This window comes from Sus scrofa, chromosome 18, assembly GCF_000003025.6.
Source record: "Sus scrofa isolate TJ Tabasco breed Duroc chromosome 18, Sscrofa11.1, whole genome shotgun sequence".
Classification (NCBI taxonomy): Eukaryota; Metazoa; Chordata; class Mammalia; order Artiodactyla; family Suidae; genus Sus; species Sus scrofa.
Genome location: NC_010460.4, coordinates 39,372,654 through 39,389,248, shown reverse-complemented (window position 1 = coordinate 39,389,248; position 16,595 = coordinate 39,372,654). Strand labels below are relative to the sequence as shown.

The following is a 16,595-nucleotide window of genomic DNA, read 5'->3' as shown; positions in this document are numbered from 1 at the left end:
GGAGCTTAGTCCCCCAGAAGCGGAGCAGGCTGGGGTGGGCGGTGCGGAGACTGCCTGGGGGACTAGGAATAGTTGTCAGGTTGGTGGGGCAGAGCCTGCCTGGGAGACTAGAAAGGTGAAGGGAGCAATACGCTAAGGGCTGGGGAGTAGAAAGCCACATCAGAGGGAACCTGGGAGAAGAGCTGGATCTGCAGGAGAGACAAGACGCCAGTGTTGGGGAGGGGAGAGGAGAAGGGGTGGGCCATCGTAGAATACTCCCCACACCACAGCGAGCTCACTTGCCCGCCAGCTATCAGAAAGCTGTGCTTCCCAGTGCATCCCCCCTCCTCCACCCCACACACGCGTGCCAGACCTGAGGCTGCCTGCCATCCAGGAGAGCTGGCCTCACCATTTGCGGGAAGCTGAACACCGCAGGGGCTTTCCCTGCCCTGGCTTGCCTGCCCCTCTGGAGGGGCTACACCCCTGTGGAGCAGCACCCAGCACCGCCAGCCCCCTGGAAAAGGCCTGTAACCCAGAAAAGCTAGAGCAAGCTTGGCCTAGTCTTGCAAAATCTGCCTCCATTGCAGGGCGGACCTGCCAATTCTGGCTGCCATGGGGATGAGCCCCTTGGGTTCTCGGCGGCTCAGCTGGCCGCTCCCACCCTCAGGGGGTGCTGCACTCCCATGGAACAGCTGCCCAGCACCGCCAGCCCCCTGGAAAAGGCCTGCAGCCCAGAAAAGCTAGAACAAGCTTGGCCCAGCAGTGCAAAATCTGCCTCCATTGCAGGGCAGTCTGGCTGCCATGGGGATGAGCCCCTTGGGTTCTCAGTGGCCCAGCTAGCCACTCCTGCCCTCGTGGGGGGTAGAACTCCTGTGGAACAGCTGTCCAGCACCGCCAGCCCCCTGGAAGATCCGCACAGCCCAGAAACACCAGAGCAAGCTCTGCCTGGCTGCGAGAAATCTGCTTCCATCGTGGTGCAGACTTCCCAGTCCTGTCTGCCCTCAGGAAGTCCTCCTTTGCTTCAGAGAGACCCTGTCAGCCCTGCCCACCCTCAGGAAAAGCCACACTGCCTCAAAGAAGACTGGCCAACAACACCAGCCCTTGGGAAACATTCCACAACAGTGCCAAGGCAAACCGTGTCTGGCCATGGGGAGCACAACTCCACCAAGAAAAAGAAAATAACAAGCAAGATGAAGAAGCTGAGAAACCACCCCCAGTTAAACCAACAGAAGAACTCACCTAAAGCAGTCAACAATGAAACAGACCTCTGCAGTCTGACAGACTTGGAGTTCAAAATGGAAATAGTGAAAATACTGAAGGAATTAAGAGATGTGAACAGTAATGCAGATGCCCTCAGAAAGAACTAGAAAATGTAAGAAGGAGCCAAGAAAAACTAGAAAATTCATTTGCAGAGATACAAACTGAACTAAGGGCAGTAAAAACCGGAATGAATAATGCAGAAGAACAAATTAGTGATATGGAAGATAGAATAATGGAAATCACCCAAACAGGACAGCAGACAGAAAACGAAATGAAAAAACATGAAAGCAATAAAAGAGACCTATGGGATAATATAAAGTGGGCCAATCTATGCATAATAGGAATTCCAGAAGGAGTAGAAAAAGATAAGGGGGTGGAAAATACATTTGAAGAAATTATCGCTGGAAACTTTCCAAATCTAAAGGGTACTGATTTCAAGATACAGGAAGCACAGAGGGCCCCAAACAAGTTGAACCCAAATAGACCCACACCAAGACACATTATAATAAAAATGGCAAATGTTGGGAGTTCCCATTGTGGCTCAGTGGTTAACAAATCTAACTAGGAACCATGAGGTTGTGGGTTCAATCCCTGGCCTTGCTCAGTGGGTTAAGGATCCGGCGTTGCTGTGAGCTGTGGTATAGGTTGCAAACATGGCTCAGATCCTGCGTTGCTGTGGCTGTGGTGTAGGCTGGTGGCTATAGCTCCAATTCAACCCCTAGCCTGGGAACCTCCATATGCCATGGGAGCAGCCCTAGAAAAGGCAAAAAAAAACAACAACAAAAAAAAACAAAACAAAACAAAGAAAGGCAAAAGTTAATGATAAAGAGAGGATCCTAAAGACAGCAAGAGAAAAGCAAAATGTTACCTATAAGGGAACCCCCATAAGGTTATCAGCTCATTTCTCTACAGGCCAGGAGGGAATGGCAAGAGATATTTAAAGTGCTAAAAGGAAAAAAATATGCAACCTAGAATACTCTATCCAGCAAGAATATCGTTTAAAATAGAAGGAAATAAATTTTTTTCCAACAAATAAAAGCTAAAAGAATACAGCAATATAAAACCCAGGCTAAAAGAAATATTGAAAGAGCTTCTCTAAACCAAAAGGAAAGGAAGAAAGAAAGGGAAGAAAAAGAAAAAAAAAAAAAGAGGAAGAACTAGGATTGAGGAAACCACAATCAGAGAGCAGTCACTCAAATAAGCCAGCATATAGATTTAATCATGAACATGTTTAAAACAAAATAAAATTAAAAAGAAAAAAAGAGTCAGCAAAACCATAAAATGTGGGCAAGGGAAGTAAGGAAATAAATAGACTCTTTTTAAAAAATTTTTTTCTTTTCTTTTTTTTTGTTTTTGATTTTGTTTCTCTTCTTAATTTTAGTATAGTAATGAAGTGCTTGAACCTACAGGACCATAAGGCTAAAACACACACATACTTAAAAAACAGGGCAACCACAAATCAAAACCAAACACTACATTCACAAAAATGAAAAGAAAAACACTCAAGCAGAAAATAATCAGAGACCTTCCAACCAAAAAAAGAAAGGAAGAATGGAGAATCATAGAATCAACTGGAACACGAGGTTTAAAATGGCCACAAATAATCATCTATCAATTACCACCTTAAATGTCAATGGACTGAATGCTCCAATCAAAAGACACAGAGTGGCTGAGTGGATAAAAAAGCAAAAACCTTCAATCTGCTGCCTACAAGAAACTCACCTTAGGACAAAGGACACATATAGATTGAAAGTGAAGGGGTGGGAAAAAATATTTCATGTCAATAGACATGACAAGAAAGCAGGAGTTGCAATACTCATATCAGACAAAATAGACTTTAAAACAAAAACATAAAGAAAGACAATGAGGGACACTATTTAATGATTAAGGGATCCATCCAAGAAGAGGATATTACTATCATCAACATATATGCCCCAAATACAGGAGCACCCAGATACATACAACAAATATTAACAGACATGAAAGGAGAAATTGATGGGAATACAATCATAGTAGGAGACTTTAATACCCCACTCACACCAATGGACAGATCCTCTAGACAGAAAACCAATAAAGCAACAGAGATCCTAAAGGAAACAATAGAAAAGTTAGACTTAATTGACATCTTCAGGACACTACATCCAAAAACATCAGAATACACATTCTTCTCAAATGCTCATGGAACATTCTCAAGAATCGACCACATATTGGGACACAAAGCGAACCTCAACAAATTTAGGAGCATAGAAATTATCTTAAGTATCTTCTCTGACCACAATGGCATAAAATAGAAATCAACCACAGGAAAAGAAATGAGAAAAAACCTACTACATGGAGACTAAACAACATGCTACTAAAAAACAATGGGTCAATGAGGAAATCAAGAAGGAAATTAAAAAATACCTTGAGACAAACAATAATGAAGACACAACCTCTCAAAATCTATGGGATGCCACAAAAGCAGTGCTCGGAGGGAAATTCATAACAACACAGGCCTTCCTCAAAAAAGAAGAAAGATCTCAAATTGACAACCTAACCCACCACCTAAATGAATTAGAAAAAGAATAATAAAAAAGACCTAAAATCATCAGAAGGAAGGAAATCATAAAGATCAAAGAGGAAATAAATAAAATAGAGATTCAAAAAACAATAGAGAAAATTAATAAAACCAAGAGCTGGTTCTTTGAAAAGGTGAACAAAATTGACAAACCCCTGGCTAGACTCACTAAGAAGAGGAGAGAAAGAACCCAAATAAACAAAATTAGAAATGAAAACGGAGAAATCACAACAGATACTGCAGAACTACAAAATACCACAAGAGAATACTATGAACAACTATATGCCAACAAATTTGACAATCTGGAAGAAATGGACAGTTTTCTAGAATCTTACAGCCTGCCAAAACTGAATCAAGAATAAACAGACCAACTGAAAAGACCAATCACTAGAAATGAAATTGAGTATGTCATAAAAACACTCCCTTCAAATAAAAGTACAGCACCAGACAGCTTCACAGGCGAATTCTACCAAACATATAAAGAGGATCTGGTGCCCATCCTCCTTAAACTTTTTCAAAACGTTGAAGAAGAAGGAACACTCCCAAAGACATTCTATGAGGCCACCATCACCCTAATTGCAAAACCAGACAGAGATACCACCAAAAAAGAAAACCATCGGCCAATATCTTTGATGAATATAGACACAAAAATTCTCAACAAAATTTTAGCCAACCAAATCCAACAACATATCAAAAAGATCATACATCATGACCAGGTAGGGTTCACCCCAGGTTCACATGGATGGTTCAACATACGCAAATCAACCTACGTCATATATCACATTAACAAAAGAAAAATCAAAAACCATATGATCATCTCAATTGATGCAGAAAAAGCATCTGACAAAGTCCAACATCCATTCATGATCGAGACCCTCGCCAAAGTGGGTATAGAGGGAAGATTCCTGAACATAATCAAAGCCATTTATGACAAACTCCTAGCAAATATAATACTCAATGGAGAAGAATTGAAAGCCTTCTCACTCAAATCTGGAACAAGACAGGGATGCCCACTCTCATCACTGCTCTTCAACATAGTTTTGGACGTCCTAGCCACAGCAATTAGACAAACAAAAGAAATAAAAGGCATCCAAATAGGAAGAGAAAAGATAAAACTGTCACTGTATGCAGATGACATGATACTATACATAGAAAACCCTAAGGACTCAACCCAAAAACTACTTGAACTGATTAATAAATTCAGCAAACTAGCAGGATATAAAATTAACATTCAGAAATTAGTTGCATTTCTGTACACCAACAATGAAATATTAGAAAATGAATGCAAAAATACAATAGCTTTTAAAATTTCATCCCAAAAAATCAAATACCTAAGAATACACCTGACCAAGGAGGTAAAGGACTTATATGCCAAGAACTATAAAACTTTAATCAAAGAAATTAAAGAAGATGTAAAGAAATGGGAAGGTATTCCATATTCCTGGATTGGAAAAATTAATGTTGTAAAAATGGTCATACTGGGTAGTACGCTTTGGGTAAGTATGCTTTGGGTAAAGCAATCTACAGATTCAGTGCAATCCCTATCAAATTACCCATGACATCTTTCACAGAACTAGAACAAACAATCCAAAAATTTATACGGAACCACAAAAGACCCAGAATTGCCAAAACAATCCTGAGAAACAAAAACCAAGCAGGAGGCATAACTCTCCCAGACTTCAAGAAATACTACAAAGCCACAGTCATCAAAACAGTGTGGTACTTGTATCAAAACAGACAGACAGACCAATGGAACAGAATAGAGAACCCAGAAATAAACCCTGACACCTATGGTCAGTTAATCTTTGACAAAGGAGGCAAGAACATAAAATGGGAAAAAGAAAGCCTATTCAGCAAGCATTGCTGGGAAGCCTGGACAGCTGCATGCAAAGCAATGAAACTAGAACACACCCTCACACCATGCACAAAAAGAAACTCCAAATGGCTGAAAGACTTAAATATAAGACAAGACACCATCAAACTCCTAGAAGAGAACATAGGCAAAACACTCTCTGACATCAACCTCATGAATATTTTCTCAGGTCAGTCTCCCAAGGCAACAGAAATAAGAGCAAAAATAAAGCCATGGGACCTAATCAAACTGACAAGCTTTTGCACAGCAAAGGAAACCAAAAAGAAAACGAAAAGACAACTTACAGAATGCGAGAAAACAGTTTCAAACAATGCAATGGACAAGGGCTTAATCTCTGAAATATGTAAGCAACTTATACAACTCAACAACAAAAAAACCAATCAATCAATGGAAAAATGGGCAAAAGACCTGAAGAGACATTTTTCCAAGGAATATGTACAGATGACCAACAAGCACATGAAAAAATGCTCAACATCACCAATTATAAGAGAAATGCAAATCAAAACTACCATGAGATACCACCTCACATCAGTCAGAATGGCCATCATTAATAAATCCACAAATAACAAGTGCTGGAGGGGGTGTGGAGAAAAGGGAACCCTCCTGCACTGCTGGTGGGAATGTAAGCTGGTATAATCACTATGGAGAACAGTTTGGAGATACCTTAGAAATATATACATAGAACTTCCATATGACCCCGCAATCCCACTTTTGGGCATATACCCAGACAAAACTTCCCTCGAAAAAGACATATGCACTCGCATGTTCATTGAAGCATTATTCACAATAGCCAAAACATGGAAACAACCTAAATGTCCATTGACAGATGATTGGATTTGGAAGATGTGGTATATATACACAATGGAATACTACTTAGCCATAAAAAAGAATGACATAATGCCATTTGCAGCAACATGGATGAAACTAAAGACTCTCATACTGAGTGAAATAAGTCAGAAAGACAAAGACAAATATCATATGATATACTTATAACTGGAATCTAATGTACAACACCAATGAACATTTCTACAGAAAAGAAAATCATAGACTTGGAGAACAGACTTGTGGCCACCCGGGGGGGAGAGGGAGGGAGTGGGAGGGATCTGGAGCTTAGGGTTATCAGATACAACTTGGAATGGATTTACAATGAGATCCTGCTGTGTAGCATCGAGAACTCTGTCTAGATACTTATATTGAGACAGAACAAAGGGTGGAAAAAAAATGTATACATGTAGGTGTAACTTGGCCCCCATGCTGTACAGCTGAAAAAAAAATTAATTTAAAAAAAGTCACTTTTTTTTTTTTGGGTCTTTTTGCCATTTTCTTGGGCCACTTTTGGTCTTTTTTTGCCTTTTTAGGCCGCACCCACGGCACATGGAGGTTCCCAGGCTAGGGGTAGAATCAGAGCTGTAGCCACCGGCCCACGCCAGAGCCACAGCAATGCGGGATCCAAGCCACTTGTGCGACCTACACTACAGCTCATGGAAACGCCGGATACTTAACCCACTGAGCAAGGCCGCGGATCAAACCCGCAACCTCATGGTTCCTAGTCAGGTTCATTAACCACTGAGCCACGACGGGAACTCCAAAAAGTCACGTTTTTGAAAGATGTTAAGAAACTAAAAAAAAAAAGCAAACCACGGTTTGGGAGAAAATATTTAAAAAGCTATACCTATAAATAATTCTTGCAAAAATATTTGTAAAGTTATATCAATATAAATAATTCCTGCAAGGCAAGAAAGGAATAAATGGATTTTAAAAGGATTTGAACATATATTTACCTAAAAAACATATCTGAATATCATAAAAATACACAAAAAGATATTCAACATCATTGGTCATCACAGAAATACCAATTAAAACCGTGACAGTGTACCACTACACACCCACGAGAACGGCTAAAATCGAAAAGATTGACAATGCCAAGTGACAATAAGAGTATGGAGTAATTATAACTCTCAAATATTGGTGTGGGATGCATGAGACAACCAGTTTAGAAAGCGGTTTGGCAATTTCTATATAAATATACACTCTACCGCATGACCCAACATCCCCAATTTTAGAAATCTTCCAAAGGACAATGAAAACGTGTACACAAAAAAATGCGTATTTCATTCATAAGTCAGCTTTTAAAATAACAGCCCCAGACTGAAAAAACCCAAATCAACTTGTTCACGGATAAACATACTGTATCATTATATCAATACGATGGACTATTACTGCAAAAAAAACCCACAAAAAACAAAAAAAAAAGGGAAGAAAAGAAACAGACTCCTACTCCAACAACAACATGCACAAATCTCGAATCATTACACAGGTTGAAATAAACAAGGCCCAGAAGACTGCTTAAATCTGACTGTATATCAAATTCTGAAAAGGCAAAATCCTCACGACAGAAAGCAGAGAGATCAAGGTTTGTCGAGGGTCAGGTGCTGGGGGAGGAGAATTTGGGGTAAGGAAATCTTCTATTTCTTCATTGTGCTGATGGTTACATGACAGAATACATTTGTTAAAATTCTTTGATCTCTGCAGTTAAAATGGAGGTATTTTTATTAAACATAAATTATGCCACAATAAAACAGATGAAAAATCTAAAAAAAAAAAAAGAAAAAAAAGAAGTGACTGACACCTGTAAATAGTTATCCGGGGCTTGGCGCCCATGGATGTATCATCCTGATTTTTGGACTTCACATTACTTATATAATGAGTGGCACTGTCAGTCAGATACAGGCCATATTCATTCTTTTTTTTTTTTTTTTTTTTTTTTTTTTTGTCTTTTTATGGCAGAACCTGCAGCATATGGAATTTCCCAGCCTAGGGGTTGAGTTGGAGCTACAACTGATGGCCTACACCACAGCCACAGCAATGCTGGATTTGAGCCACGTCTGTGACCTACACCACAGCTCACGGCAGCACCGGATCCTTAACCCATTGAGCAAGGCTAGGGATTGAACCTGAGTTCTCATGGATACTAGCAGGGTTCGATACTACTGAGCCACGACGGGAACTCCTTCATTCAGTACTGAGTGAAGGAAGTTTTTTAACTGGTCCACTTGCCTCTGGGTATAAGGAATTAAAGTGCAATTACCTATTGAGTTGAATTCCTCTAGGTATTCTGTGAAGTATCTTTACTTTGGGACTTAGGCAGGTTTTCCTGCAATGATGCTGTATAACCAACAGTAGAAAACAACACATTTTATTTCTTACTTACAGGTGTGTGAGTCAACTACGTCTCTGTGATGCGTTGCTGGGCTTGGCTGAGCTTGGTTTCAGGCTGTTGGTGGGGTTCAGGTCTGCTCCACGGAGTCTTATTCTGAGACTTACATCATGCTCGGGTCACGATGAATGAGAAGGACATGAGCGAGCATGTAGGGAACTTGCCATCTCTGAAAGCCTCAGCTTGGAACACACTGCATTTCCACTGACAGGGACTCAGATGTGGCTCAGATCCCGCATTGCTGTGGCTGTGGTGTAGGCTGGTTGCTGCAGCTCTGATTCAACTCCTAGTGGGTGTGGCCCTAAAAAGACAAAGATAAACAAATCAATGAATGAAATATAAATGATTAGATGAAAGAATGAATAACCCTCTGCAAAGGTGCCCTCTGTAGTGCAAGCCCACAGGTACTGCCTATGGGAGGAGGCCAACAAATTCTGGCCTGTGCTTTCTAGACTCCTCTCCCAACCTCAAGAGTCATTTATCTGTGATCACTTCCTGCTACCAGCTTTCACCTCTCCTCCCCTACTGTTCTATCTGATCCAGAGCTAGAGATAAAGCCCGTCTTACTTGGCACACTGGCATTCTCTTTCAGTTTCCTTATGCAACAGTTCTTTTTCTGGGCAATGTCATTTGCTAACTTTTCTCCTTACAAGCTGAAAAAAATACACACCCTGGAGAAAGAAGTTCATTCCCTGCTCCTAAAACCTGCCCCTCCTGGTTGTTCATTGTGAACCTATTTTTCTAAAGCTCTTTGTGGACAAGTGGTCTCCTCGCCCGCTTCTTGGTTCAGGGATGTGCTCAGGCTACTTCTTTTAGGACCATCAGATACACACAAAACACTGTATCTCAAGATGAATGGATGCTCCAGCCAGCTTATGGGAGTCGGGTTTGTTTTATGCAAGCAGACAAGGTGACTAATTGAACTAACAGCTTTCTCAGGTATGGGCTCTGAGGTGTGATCAATTATATGTAATATGTTCACTCAGGCAAAAAATGAGGTGGCTACGAGCTGGAGAGCTCAAGGCTTCTGGAGCTATTCCACCTTCACATGTGTGCAAGTGAGCTGGCCTCTTCTGCAGTATCTCACACTCACTCCTAACGGCTGAATTGATGAGAGACATACCAGGCTTGCCAGATACACTGTGCTCCCCCTGTTTGGGTCTGGGTGCAGTGTTTGTCCCCTCAAGGTTCTTTTGGACATTTTGTCTGATTTTCTGATTTGTCTGATTATGTGTATGGCACATGACAGTTCACAGCGACAACTACCATTTTACTGAGTGTGTTAGGTGCTCTGTGTGCGATGATGGTATTAAACTCTCCTTCACACGTCTGTGAAGGAGGTCCTGGTATAAGCCTCCTTTTCCACTGGAGGAAATGAAGGCTTAGAGAGGCCAGTAAGAAGTCTAGTGAGCCTGGCCCTGGAGGTTGCATACGATATGCTACATTATACTGTTCTTTGGCACTTAATATATTTTAATTAATGTTGGTTGAGTGAGTAAATGGATTTATGAATAAATGTCAGAGTAAATGGTTTCTTGAGGAGAGTATGAAGGCAAAATGCCCAGTCTGCACCCAAAATGAGGGTTTTTATATCTTGTTTGATTCCCGAAGAAAGAGAGTAGCAACTGCCCTCTGGCTCTTGACCATGTGCCTTTCCTTAAAACAATCTTCTTTTTTTAATATTTTTTTTTTGGAATATAGTTGACTTACAAAGTTGTGTTAATTTCAGGCATACAGCAAAGTAGATCAGTTATACATATAAGACTCTTTTATTTTTTTCTTTTAGGGCTGCACCCGTGGCATATGGAAGTTCCCAGGCCAGGGGTCGAATTGGAGCTACAGCCACTGGCCTACGCCACAGCCACACAGGATTCAAGCCGCATCTGAGACCTATACCACTGCGGCTCACGGCAATGCTGGATCCTTAACCCACTGAGTAAGGCCAGGAATTGAACCCGTATCCTCACGGATACCAGTCAGATTCTTAGCCTGCTGAGCTATGATGGGAACTCCTACATATGAAACTCGACCATGTGCTTTTGGAAGCGAAGGCAGAGTAAATGGAAGATGCCCCGGTTCACACCCCAGCTCCATTAAATTCTGTCTTGTTCATCACAGTATCCCCAGTTCCCAGCATCGTGGCTGGTACAAATCAGGAGTTGAAAGTATTTGATGAATAAAGGAATGAAAGAATATGATGAGGTGTAAGAAAGTGTCCATTGGTTTCTGGCATAAGAACTCAATACATGTATTTGTGCTGGGGTTGAAAAAGAGAAAAGGGCAGGATGCAGAGAAGATGGGAGCATCTTACTTACGAGGTGGCCCTGCCCTAGAGCTGAAAGGAACAGAATCAGGCAAAAGGCCCTGCACGGGGTTCTTGCTTCCCCCAACTCTCTGCCCTTGCCTAAGCTCCGGCTCAGGACAAGACAAATGTTAATCTGTCCCTTGGAGATTCAGAAAGGTCCCTATTAGGGAGAACAAGTGCTGTTTGGCCCATTTATTTCTTCCCTCCCTCGCTCTCTTCTTTTCCTTCCATTTTCTTTTCAGTTTAGGAAATTTCCCGTTTCATAACCTCATTCAAAAATGATATACAATTTGCAAAGGAAGAGTCACATTTGCACCTCTGGGTGATGCCATTTGACAAATGAGATTTCTGTTTTCAAGAAAATTCACGTTAGAAATATTTCTTTCTTTTTTTAAACTGGGGTGAGGATCACTGGAGACCCCCTCCAAACACTTCTTCAAACTGACACAACATTGTAAATCAACTATAATGAAAAGTTTTTAGAAAGACTTCTTGCATACCCAATGGCTCTTAAAAAGATTTTTTTTTTAAATTTTAAGCTAATAAGGAGGACACTTTGGAGCCTGTTTGTCATCAGTTTCACCTGGTTTTTTCCATTGAATGAGGGTATATATGTTTGGCAGAGCATCTTGAGAGTTTGGTTGACTCTCTCTTACTTGAAATATGGTTTGAGTTGTCCGCCCAACCTGTCTTGTCTTAATCCTGAGTCAATAACTTGATAAATGATCTCCCTTCCTTCCTCCTTCCGTTCCTTCCTCCCTTCCTTCCTCCTTCCCTCCCTCTTCCTTTTTTGGGGGGAGTAGGGTGGGAGGGGAAGTAGCGTAAGTATCTTTGAGGTTGAGATGTCTACAGCTCTTTAGGTTTGGCTTTGACTTTTTTTTTTTTTGCAATTTTCATTCATTTCTACTTGGTAGGCAATTTACAGTAGCATATGTTTCATTTTACTAAGATTGGATGCTTTTTATCTCTGTCGCGTTAACTATCTGAGCCTCCATTTCCATTTTTATAAAATGAATGTCAAGTGCCTAAGGAATGGGATTGTTGCATTAGGTAGATGGCTCGGGCCAAGCTCACAGAGTCATGAGCCAGAGTCATGAAAAGACAATGAGAGCAGACATGCTGCACATACATTGAAACATAACTGGGTCCGCTAGTTCTACCTCACAGGGTTGTTTTATAGGAGACCTCTAATAACAAAGATCTCTTGCAGCCTTAGTAGAGCATACTAGAATAACCTGGGTTTGAATCCTGCTTCCACCACATACAACTGTTAACTCTGGCAAGTTACTTACCTCTCTGACTCTGCTTATTCACATGTAAAATGTGGATTGCAGTGCCCCATGGCATTGTGGGAACACTCAGTAGACAACTTAAATGTATAAGATACTCCGTTCCATGAATAGTCCATAGTAGGTGTTCAATAAATGCCCTCCTCCTCCTCTACGTCCTCTTTCTTTTTCTCACAAATGGAAATAACTGTGGGACCCTTCCTTGTACAGTTGTTATAGGATTAAAAGCAAAACATTTAGATTCTTGCCTCACACATAGTAAATGCTGCATTGGTTAATCTTAATTTATATTCCTATGGCACTTCTGTGATGGAGACAAGGGAGGGCAAGTCTGTATAAATATGTTTTTCTATTTGGGTTTAGACCAGAAATACAAATAAAGGGAAATAAACAGCTCATGTACCTTAGCTGTTTTTTTACTTTTAGGCATTTGGTTTTTTGATTGTCTTTCTGAGGCATTTCAAGGTTAGTCAACTTAACTTGGAAATATTTAAATAAACCTTTACGGAAAACATTTTCCATCCTGCCCTGGCCAGATTCCCCACGCTAGGACTGGTCCCAGATGCTACCGATATCCTTGGTCCAGAGCAGCATTGCATTTATTGAAATGCACTGTCTGAAACGCAAATATGAGGGGACACAAATGAAGAAAAGATGCCTAGTGTCCACAGGGCATGACCTAAATGACTTCCCTGCTGAAGGAGGAAGATTGAGCCTTGGTGTGTATGCCTTGCCTGTTTCACAGCTGGACAGTCATGACTGGCTCCCCAGCATGGTCCCATGGACTCACTCCTACTTTGGCCTGGGTATTCATGGGAGTGAGAGATTGACTTGCAGCCCCTGGCTTCATACCTTGCAGGCTGTGTGATTTCAGACAAATGAATCAGGCTCAATTTCCTTTCCTGAAAATGTTCTAAAAAATGCCTACCTTAAGGGTCTTCCCAAAGATGAAATGGAGTGAATATAGGAAAGCATGCAGCAGATGGTAAAGAGTTCTGTAAACATGAGACCTCTTGCTCTGTGGACTATTTAGGTCTGTTCCCGGCTTCTGCTTTGCCTGCTTTCCTAGCTTCCTCCTGACTTGTCTGCTTCCACAACTGCCCAGAAGTTTCTCTGAGTGGTCCCTTGTCTTTCTGCCTGTGTAGTCCTATCTCCCCTTGAGGTTCCCTGGCTGACGGACAGGGCCAAGGCAGCAGCTGAGAGTGGAGATGGGCTTGGATATTTGCTTCCTGCTGCCTCTTTGGAGGCAGTTAAATAAGGATGGGAAGTGTTTGCAGTGACTTGGGCAGAGCTGAAGTGGGGTCAGGTAAGGTAGCAGGGGTGGGATTCTAAGAAATTTAGGCTTCCCTAGTGGGCCTGAAGTGGGAATAACATTTCTAGACCTGTGCTAATAAAGTCTACAATTACCTCTTATATATAATATAAAATATAGGCCACCCTGTGTTTTTATCCTCTTTTCTCTGCATGAATCATGCTTGTTGAACCTGGTACTAGGAACCTTTCAGCCAAGACTAAAAGAGTCCTCATGGCATTATTCAGTATGGTGGAATAACAGGTCATTTTGAACATCTGCGTAATTTCTGTGAGTGTGGCAGACAGTCCATTATATGTACAGGTGCCGGTGTTGACTCCAACACCATAATCCATAGCCCTTTAGCCTGCACATCATGCCAAGCTGGAATAAGTACACTCAACCTAGTCTCTCCATCCCTTGATTCACCTCCATCACTCCAATTCAAGCCACTACCCTCCCTTATCTGCACCAGGGCAATAACTTACACGCTGCTCCCCTCACTTCCATTTTCTCCTCCTGCAGCCCCCATATAATCCATTCCCCACAAAGCAGTCCCCAAGGAATGATCTTTTAAAAATGTAAATCAGATCATATCACTCTCCTGCTCAAATCTTTTAATGGCTTGGAGTAAAAATCCAAACTCTTTACCTTACCTTACAAACTTCTAAATCTGCGCTGACAAATCTGGAGCCGCTGGCCACACGCAGCTGTTGAGCACTTGAGATGGGCCTTCTCCACAAAGGGATGTGCTGTAAGTATAAAATATAGACCAGATTTTGAAGACTCTGTATGAAAAAAAATTCTTTGTGAAATGGAATGTATCTCAAAAGTCTTTATATTGATTACATATTGAAATGACAATGTTTAGATATGTTGGGTTAAGTAAAATCTATTACTAAAATTAGTTTCATTCATTTTTCTTTTTCTCTTTAGGGCCATACCCACAGCATATGGAGGTTCCCAGGCTAGGGGCCGAATCAGAGCTGCAGCTGCCAGCCTACACCACAGCCACAGCAACAAGGATCCGAGCCACATCTGTGACCTACACTACAGCTCAGGGCAATGCCAGATCGTTAACTATCTGAGCAAGGCCAGAGATTGAACCTGCAACCTCATGGTTCCTAGTTGGATTCATTTCTGCTGTGCCATGATGGGAACGTCCACTCATTTTTCAATATATACAGAGCTACTAGAAAATTTTAAATTATGCATGGTGACTTGCATTCTATTTCAATTGGAGAGTGCTGATCTCCATGATGTGACCGCTGCCTGGCTCTGTCCTGCCCTCTCTCATCCTCCTCTGGTCCCTGAGCTCAGACACACTGCTCTTTTTTTTTCTGTGATCAGGCAAAGCTCAATCCTACTCTTGGACATCCACTCTCACAATTTACTCTGTGTGGAATGCTTCCCCTCATCTTGGCAAGGAGGACTTTCTCTTCATTCAGATTTCAGATAAATGTCACCTACTCTGAGACGTTGTCTCTAAACACCCTATCAAAATGTCTATCCTATCATTTTTTATTCCCATAGCAGTCTAGTTATTCTCTGCATAGTATTTGTCATGAGCTGATAACTTCTTTCATTCTTTTCCTCTCTTTCTCCATGCTTCCTTCCTCACCTCCCCAGCGTAACATCTGAAGAAGCAGGCACTGCGTCGTGTTCATTGTTGTATGCTGGTGACAAGAATAGATCCTGGCTCAGAGAAGGCACCAAAAAAAAAAAAAAAATTGTTGAATGAATGAATACACTTTTTGAGTCATGAGAGCCATAAAGACCAAATGGCTAGAGAAGCCTTTATGGAGCAGGTCCTACATGTCAGAAATCAGCAACATAGCTATATTGCCGATTTACCAAAATAACTCTATGCTTTCTCAATTGGTTGGCAGAGATGGCCTGTGGGCCAAATCTGGTCCTCTGTGTGCTGTAAATAGATATTCACTGGAACATGGCCACACTTACTTGTTTACCGATTGTCTCTGGCTGCTTTTGCATTACCTGGCAGAATTGAGCAGTTCCTAAAGTCTGTGTGACTCATAAAGCCTAAAATATTTACTGTTTTGACTTTTACATGAAGTTTGTTAGGTGATCAAAGGATGACTTGGAAGGGCTATTGTCTCCCCAATAAGTTCATTATTCTCCCAAACAACCACAAAACCAGAGTAAAAGGAGTATGGTGGACATGAAGCTTCAAAACAACCTCCTCGGTCTACCCCTGCACCCACATTAAGGGCCCTGAGCACCCTTATAAAAACAAGGTCGAGCTGCTTGAGGAAACCACCCCGCCCATGGGAAGGAGATATTATCATGCATATTTGACAGATGAGTTAACAGAGACCCAAGATAGTAAGACAGAGCTGGGATTGAAATCTAGATCCGTCACCTATCTTAGCTACAGTGGTTTCAGAATTGCAGACAGGATGCCCCCTACTTCCGCTGCACACACACTTAAAGAACAAGTCTCCCCGAATGTTCTTACTGTCTTCTTTCGTGCCTTAGTTTTGCCTCAGCCTTGGTAATTAATGTCAAGTCCTGGAAGGTTTACTATAAAATGCATCTGGCTCCCATCCAAGCTATTAAAAAACCTGGAGTCTGCATCCAATCAGGACATGGTAATGATCTTTGGCTTAGTTATGATATGAAGCAAATGAAGGCCATGTAAAAAATTGGTACCAAACTCCCTTGGCACACACTTTACATTTTGCATATTTTTAATTTTTTATGTATATAAAAGTTTTCCATGGATGAGCAAGATTGCCTTCATCTCAACCTATTGTATTCCTGTCTGTTTTTCATCTTTCTGGCCTTCTCTTCCTCTTATTAC

General features: G+C 41.4%; 1 long non-coding RNA gene across 3 annotated transcripts in view; it reads right to left on the bottom strand.

The window, feature by feature from the left end:
- Positions 1–14,725, bottom strand: part of LOC102163798 — a 64,021-nt gene extending 49,296 nt beyond the window's left edge. For all 3 annotated transcript variants that reach the window (XR_002340518.1, XR_002340517.1, XR_002340516.1), the window contains exons 1-2: positions 14,428–14,725; positions 8,881–9,187 (exon numbers count right to left, since the gene is read on the bottom strand). This is a non-coding gene — a long non-coding RNA (uncharacterized LOC102163798). The remainder of the gene's footprint in view (positions 1–8,880; positions 9,188–14,427) is intronic.